Here is a 7,804-nt window from a genome sequence, read left to right on the forward strand (position 1 = left end):
TGCCCATTTAACCAAATGTACTATATTCACGAAGCAGTATTAGAAAAGAGCTTGTAAGAATGTTAAATTAGTTGTTGCCACGACAACAAAACACAACTTTTGTTCAGTGTCAAAGAACTAGAGTTCGTAGAGTTCGTAGAGTTAGCTCTGTGATTTAAGCCTAATTCTGGCATTAAACTAATTGCTTACGAGTAGCGAACCCTTACATAACGCTACATTTTTGGTGGAGGGTGCGGGTTGTGACCCCGTATGCGACAAGAAGACAGCGTTGCTGGAGACGAAGCGCCTCGCACGGAGCTGACTCCTGTTCACCAACGCAGCAGTCGTCGACTCCAAGGTGCTTCACCCGAATTCGAACTGCTGCCGGCGACAACCAGGGCAGCGAGAACACACATCATGACCTCAACTACGAGGCAGACCGACTATGCCGTCCCAGGTCAGTTTGTGATCCATCAGCCGCGAACGCCGCCAATATTCAACGGCGATGTCTTTGAGGACGCAGAAGACTGGCTTGACCTCTATGAGCGCGTCGCGAGCTTTAATGGATGGGATGCAGTGCTGAAACGGCGACAAGTGTATTTCTCGCTCGACTACCACGGGAGGACGTGGTTCGAGAACCACGAAAGGGAGTTCCCAACCTGGGACGAATTTCGCACTCGGTTTCTGGCTGCCTATGCCAGAGGCGACCGCAGGGAAAAGGCCGAAGCTGCGCTACACACAAGAAATCAGCGTCCCAATGAGAGCGTGACCATGTATTACGAAGAGATGTCCCGCCTTTTCGGGCGTGCTGACCCAAACATGGCCGAGGACAAGAAGCTCCGTCACCTTATGCGAGGCGTTAAGCAGGAGCTGTTTGCCGGTGTAGTGCGCAACCCTCCGCCTACCGTTCTTGAGTTTATCAATGAAGCGTCGACCATGGAAAGGACGCTGGAACAGCGCTCCAAACAGTACGACCGCAGTCAGAGCTGCACGTCGGTGGACGTACTCTCCGCTGCCTTGGCCACCAGCCCAGACGCATTGCGTGAGCTCATTCGTTCGGTAGTTCAGGAAGAACTTCGCCGACCGCAACTGCCACCGGCTTGCCGACATATGCCTCGCTATCGCAAGTCGTTCGAGAGGAAGTGCGGCAAGCGGTTGAGGAACCAGTTGAACTCGACATGCCGGCATCTCACAGCTCCGCTACATACGCCGCCGCTCTCCAGCAAACCTCCCCGCACGCCGCTCCGAACGTCGCCGTCGAAACGCCTTCTCCGTACGCCACTCGGAACTTCGCCGCCCCAACGCCTGCCGCTACCTATGCCGCGTCTGGATATCGACGCACCCCGGCGACCATTCGGAAGACAAATTTGTGGCGTGCACCGGATAGCCGGCCACTGTGTTTTCATTGTGGTGAAGCCAGCCATCTGTACAGGTTCTGCCCGTACCGCCGTGCCGGTCTCCGCGGTTTTTATCCCAACGCACCCTGCCCGCGAAACGGTGAACGGCTACATGAAATTCAGGAGTACCTGCTTGCACAGCATAATTGGTCGGCGTCTAGTCGTGAGGAAACAAGGCCGTCGTCGTCACCTTATCGTTGCCGGTCGCCAAGCCCTCGTCGCCCCTCCAGCTCACCCGGCCGCCGCTCGCAGAGCCCGCGTCGGGAAAACTGAGACCAGCGGCCTCTGGAGGTGGGGTCGCTGAACGGGAAGCCGGTGAAGATCCTCCACGATGCTCTCGACACGTACCGCTATGGAACCGACGCAGACAGAAACCGACCGAAAACGAGCCACATCGAATCTTGCCGTAACTATTGACGGTTATGACGTTACCGCGGTAGTGGACACAGGTGCCGACTACTCGGTAATCAGCAGCAACCTGGCCGAGGAGCTCAAGAAGGTTCTCACGCACTGGAACGAACCCCACATTCGCACCGCGGGTGGTCATCTGATCGCGCCTACAGGTCGTTGTACAGCTAGGGTCGGCATCCGTGGCTACACCTACGTCGCTGACGTCATCGTACGTCCAGAGTGTTCCAGGGATGTAATACTAGGCATCGACTTCCTACAAGCAAACGGCGCCGTCATTGACCTGCAAACATCTACAGTGACATTCTCGACAGCAGGAGCCATCGCTACAAACGACGCAGAAGGGGAAGTCCGCGTCCTCCGCGTAGTCGACGACAACGTAGTGCTGCCACCCCGCAATAGTGTCGTCGTCTTCGTGAAAGGGGACGTGCCCGAATGTTGCGAACGATTAGTGGAAGGCAAGACGAACTTGCTTTTAGAAAACAAAATCTGTGTTACAAGCCGCCTTGTCCACCTGTGTGACGGCTGCACAAGTGTTGTACTAACAAACTTTGGAAACAGGCTCCAACGCGTCGCAAAAGAAACCGCCATCGCCTCGCTGTACGAGTTTGTTCAGTTGACAGAACTGCATGCACAGGGGACAGACCGGACCGATGTATCGGGCCCGAAAGACGTCGTGGGATTAATTAACATCAACCCAGAACTCTCGCCAGAACAGAAAAAGCAGCTGACAGACCTCCTCGGGGATTTCCGTGAGTGTTTTTCAACTGCTTCAAAGGTCGGACAAACCCCTGTTGCCAAGCACCGCATCATTGTAGACGAAGCAACAAAGCCGGTATGCCAACACCCATACCGCGTGTCCTACAAGGAGCGTGAAAAATCCAGAAACAAGTAAAAGAAATGCTACAAGGCGATGTAATCCAACCATCGAAAAGTCCGTGGGCATCCCCTGTGGTGCTAGTGGAGAAGAAAGACAAAACTTTGCGCTTCTGTGTCGATTACAGGAAACTGAATCGTGTTACAAAAAAAGACGTCTATCCGCTCCCGCGCATAGACGATGCCTTGGACCGGTTGCGCACTGCCAAATATTTCTCGTCCTTAGATCTTAAAAACGGATACTGGCACATCGAGGTTGACGAGAGAGACCGCGAGAAGACCGCGTTTGTCACACCCGATGGGCTATACGAGTTCAAAGTCCTCCCATTCGGTCTATGCTCAGCACCCGCTACGTTCCAGCGAATGATGGATTCTGTTTTGGCCGGTCTCAAGTGGCACTCATGCCTCGTTTACCTTGACGATGTCATAGTGTTCTCCGCACATTCGAAGAACATATACACAGGTTGCGACTGGTGCTCGAAGCCATCAAATCGGCTAAATTAACTATAAAACCTGGAAAATGCAACTTTGGCTACAAGCAGCTGCGGTTTCTAGGACATGTTATTAGCTCCGAAGGAGTCTCCCCAGATCCTGAAAAGACGGCAGCTGTCACAGGTTTTCCGAGACCAGCTGATAAAAAGGCCGTTAGGCGCTTTCTGGGTCTTGCTGCGTATTACAGGCGCTTCGTCGAAAATTTCTCGGATATTGCGGAACCACTGACGCGACTGACCAAGGATGACGTCCCATTTGCGTGGCAAGAGGAACAAGAAGTGGCCTTCAGTGACCTGCGAGACCGGTTACAAACAGCGCCAATACTTGCCCATTTCGACGAAAATGCGGATACCGAAATCCACACGGACGCCAGTAACGTCGGACTAGGCGCCGTCCTCGTTCAATGGCAAGACGGAGCTGAAAGAGTTCTAGCCTACGCCAGTCGAACTCTTTCGAAAACGGAGTCGAATTACTCCACGACTGAAAAGGAGTGTCTTGCCGTCGTCTGGGACATCATCAAGTTCCGACCGTATCTTTGTGGCAGGCCGTTTAAAGTTGTCAGCGATCACCACTAGTTGTGCTGGCTTGCAAACCTGAAGGACCCATCTGGACGCCTCGCTCGATGGAGCCTCCGGTTGCAAGACTATGACATGACAGTAGTGTACAAGTCGGGACGTAAGCACAGTGACGCTGACTGCTTGTCCCGGGTGCCCACCGATTCAGCGAGCCCAGAAGCCGACGACGACGTTCCCTTCCTTGTGGCCGTTACCGACTCCCAAACAGCCCAACTCCAACGCGCCGAACTTGAACTACTGCTGCTTATACAGCATTTAGAAAGCCTCGATGTCCGTGTTCCACGTGCATTTACCCGGAACATCTCGTCATTCCGTCTTCGGAACGGCGTGCTCTACAAACGGAATTTTGGGGATACGAAGGACTCGTTCCTACTGGTCCTACCAACAGTCATGCGGCCCGAAATTTTGTACGCCTGTCACGACGAAACCTCGGCAGGGCATCTGGGTGTTAGCCGTACTCTAGCGAGGATTCGTCAGAAGTACTATTGGCCCAAATTGTTGCACACAGTTCAGCACTATGTAAAGACCTGCCGCGACTGCCAGAGAAGGAAGACTCACCTCTGAAACCGGCAGGGCTACTTCAACCGATCAAGCCACCTAATGCGCCTTTTCAACAAGTCCGCATGGACTTGCTGGGGCCATTTCCAACGTCGACGAAGGGTAATCGATGGATCGTGGTCGCGACTGACTACCTCACACGGTATGCGGAGACAGCGGCTGTCGTACGAGCAACCTCGGCTGAGGTAGCACAGTTTTTTGTGCACAACGTCGTTTTGAGGCATGGGGCACCACAGGTGGTCATAACAGACAGAGGTACAGCTTTCACGGCGGACCTCATACAGTCCGTTATGATGCTGACGCACACCACCCACAGGCGGACTACTGTATACCATCCGCAGACCAACGGCTTGACGAAGAGACTAAACAGGACCCTCGCCGACATGCTTTCCATGTATGTAGACGTCGAGCACAAAACCTGGGACAAAATTTTGCCATACGCCACGTTCGCCTGCAACACGGCAGTTCAGGAGACCACAGCAATTACTCCTTTCCAATTAGTTTACTGCCGCACCGTTAATACTACCTTAGATTCCATGCTACCGGTTCATGAAGACGAAGAGAACATCGACATTGATAACTTCGTGCAAAAAGTGGAGGAAGCACGCCAGCTAGCACGGCAGCGGATCCAACGTCAGCAGTGCGCCGACGCAGCTCACTACAATCAGCACAGGCGGTTGGTGTTTTACGAGCCCGGAGACGCTGTCTGAGTTTGGACACCAGTGCGCGCGCGCGGACGTTCAGAAAAACTACTGCGTCGGTACTTTGGCCCATATAAGGTCGTGCGCCGCCTAAGTGACGTCAATTACGAAGTTATACCGGAGAGTAGCGCTTCTTCCTCGCGACGCAGGACAACTTCCGAGGTCGTACACGTCGTGCGAATGAAGCCTTACTATGACAGAAACTGACCTCACCCTCATCAACAAGAGCGAGAAATTTTGGCTGACGACAAAACTGTCGTGTTACCAGTTTGACGGCAACCCGCTGCGCCATCTCGTTTTGGCTATGATCGTCTGCAGCCACAGCCTAGCATCGAGACGATTCTATCTTAGAAGAGGGGGCAATGCCACGGCCCATCGATTCAGCGACAGCCTAGAAAGGAGCTCTACACTGAAGACTATCAATGCCGCCAATCCCACCACAGCACAAAACCAGATGCGCGTGTTCTGGCGCATGGAAGTGAAAGAAGACGAAACTCGTTTGTGTTGTGTGTCCCGCTCGGTACTGGCATCGCCATTAGCTCTGTGATTTAAGCCTAATTCTGGCATTAAACTAATTGCTTACGAGTAGCGAACCCCTACATAACGCTACAATATCAAGACATTTCTGTGTACGCTGGCCTCGACATGGGAAGAGCAGAGCTGTAGCAGCAGGTCAACACCAATGGAGGGTTGAAACAAAGTTGCCCATTTAACCCAATGTACTATATTCACGAAGCAGTATTAGAAAAGAGCTTGTAAGAATGTTAAATTAGTTGTTGCCACGACAACAAAACACAACTTTTGTTCAGTGTCAAAGAACTAGAGTTCGTAGAGTTCGTAGAGTTCAGCTCCATTCCAGCCACGAAAGATGCTTAATATTTTGAAACAAATTCACATTTCGCGCCATAGCGACGTAATATTGGAAGGCGACGTAATTTGTCTTCATGGCCCCTTTAATGCATATCCAGCAATACCATGTGGTAGAAAATTGTATTGCGAGAAGATTATGCGCAGAGTACGTTGTTCTAGTACGCGGAAGGAGTGAGATATGCAGCTTTTCTCAATAAAAAGTGCTCAAGAAGCCGGCGCCCCTGTACGGATTTCTAAACAGACAGATCAGGAATAGCCGTTTTCAATTACAGCCGTATTGATGCAGTGGGACTCCAACATGCGAAGCGACAAGAGTAAATGAATGCAGATATTTCTAACAGTCTCAGATAAGAAAAACATAAAAGCTCACAAGGGACACCAAAACCAGGTAACAAAAAACGTAGTGGGCTGTGTGGGTGGAACGGCTGCGAAGTACGGTTTGGCATTTGGAAGGGTGAGGGGCTCACATTTGGAAGCGCAGTACCCTTCTTAAAGATCAAACATCCCTTTACTGCTAGAAGCAAGCTAAAGAACAGTAGCCTATTTCTTTCCAGGCGCCAACGGCAAAACGACGAAGAGAAAGCCAAAGAGCCATGAATCAGAGCAAGTGGACAGCTAAAGGTAAAGAAGCGTGGACATAGAGTAGAGAAGAAAAAAATTCACCATATTCCCGTAGGGGAACCCTGAGTACTATGCGAAGCATCCACGGGGTCTACTCAAGTTCCCATTACTTTTCAGTTCGATCGCTGCGTTGCGGGAGGAGAAAGAGGGGAGCGGAGCGCGCGCGCGCGTCATATATACCACGGAGCTACAGTGGCGCCCCAGCGGAGTATGCAGCGGCTACCGTCGCGTCTCTAACCCTAAGCTGCTTCGCATTATCGCGCCTGGAGCCGCAGGTGTTGCCATTCGTTGTGAAATCCTGGAGGGGAGAGGAGCTTCGGAGAGGAGAGGAGTGTCGGAGAGGAGAGGAGGAATGCCTCGCATACTACTCAGGGTTCCCCTACGGGAAGATGACGTCGGTGGTTGAACGCGAAGCTATATCGTGATGGATTCTTTGGTTGGCCAATCCGTAGGGGCATCCTGCCACAATTATCATCAGCGGTGCCTGGCCAGGCATGCGCAGTGGGTGTGCGGACGGCGGACAACGACAACAAGGGAGGGAGGGACACAGCCACGAGCACGAGATGCTTCGCATCTAATCCAATCCCTAGCGGCATCCTGCGACAATCATCATCAGCGGTGCCTGGCCAGGCATGCGCAGTGCGGGTGTGGTACTCAGGGTTTCCCTACGGGAAGATGGCGACGGTGGTTGAACGCGAAGCTATCTCGTGATGGATTCTTTGGTTGGCCAATCCCTAGGGCATCCTGCCACAATCATCATCAGCGGTGCCTGGCCAGGCATGCGCAGTGGGTGTGCTGAGGGCGGACAACAACAAGGGTGGGAGGGACACAGTCCCGAGCATGAGGTGCTTCACATATAAAACAAAGAGGAAAACTTGGAAATAAGTAGCAGAGGCGTCCAAGTTGACCGAACAAAAGCAAAAGCGATACATAAACGAATAACTGGAGGAAAAAGATGGGATCTGAAATTTCTGTAGAGATGTGTATCGGGCGCCGACGTGCGATATCAGAAAGGGAAACCTAACGCAAGCTTCAAGGGCACTTTTGCGTTTATTAAGCAGAGCAGGTGATTTGGAAACTCGAATAGAGGTGACGAGACAAAATTTATTGAGTTAACATCCTGCTCCACAAGGGCATATTTTGCTACTTCAGATAGTGCGAATTTGGTGCGGCGAAAAACGTTGAAGACAAATTAAGGTATGTCATTTCATTTCCTGTGCTCCCGAACCTCTCTGTATCTTCTCTGCGTGGCTTAGTGTCACTGCAGCAAGGCACGAGAAATCCTAGAGGCCTATCTCATTATAAACAAGGGAGGAGATTGTGTGAT

At 52.1% G+C, this 7,804-nt stretch overlaps 1 pseudogene; it reads left to right on the plus strand.

Moving 5' to 3' along the window:
* The first annotated feature begins 215 nt into the window (after window positions 1-215).
* On the plus strand, window positions 216-1,649 carry LOC144180111 (uncharacterized; annotated as a pseudogene).
* Window positions 1,650-7,804: the final 6,155 nt, after the last annotated feature.

Source organism: Haemaphysalis longicornis, unplaced genomic scaffold (assembly GCF_048455015.1).
Source record: "Haemaphysalis longicornis isolate Haplotype H1 unplaced genomic scaffold, Haemaphysalis longicornis Haplotype H1 scaffold_4, whole genome shotgun sequence".
Lineage (NCBI taxonomy): Eukaryota > Metazoa > Arthropoda > Arachnida > Ixodida > Ixodidae > Haemaphysalis > Haemaphysalis longicornis.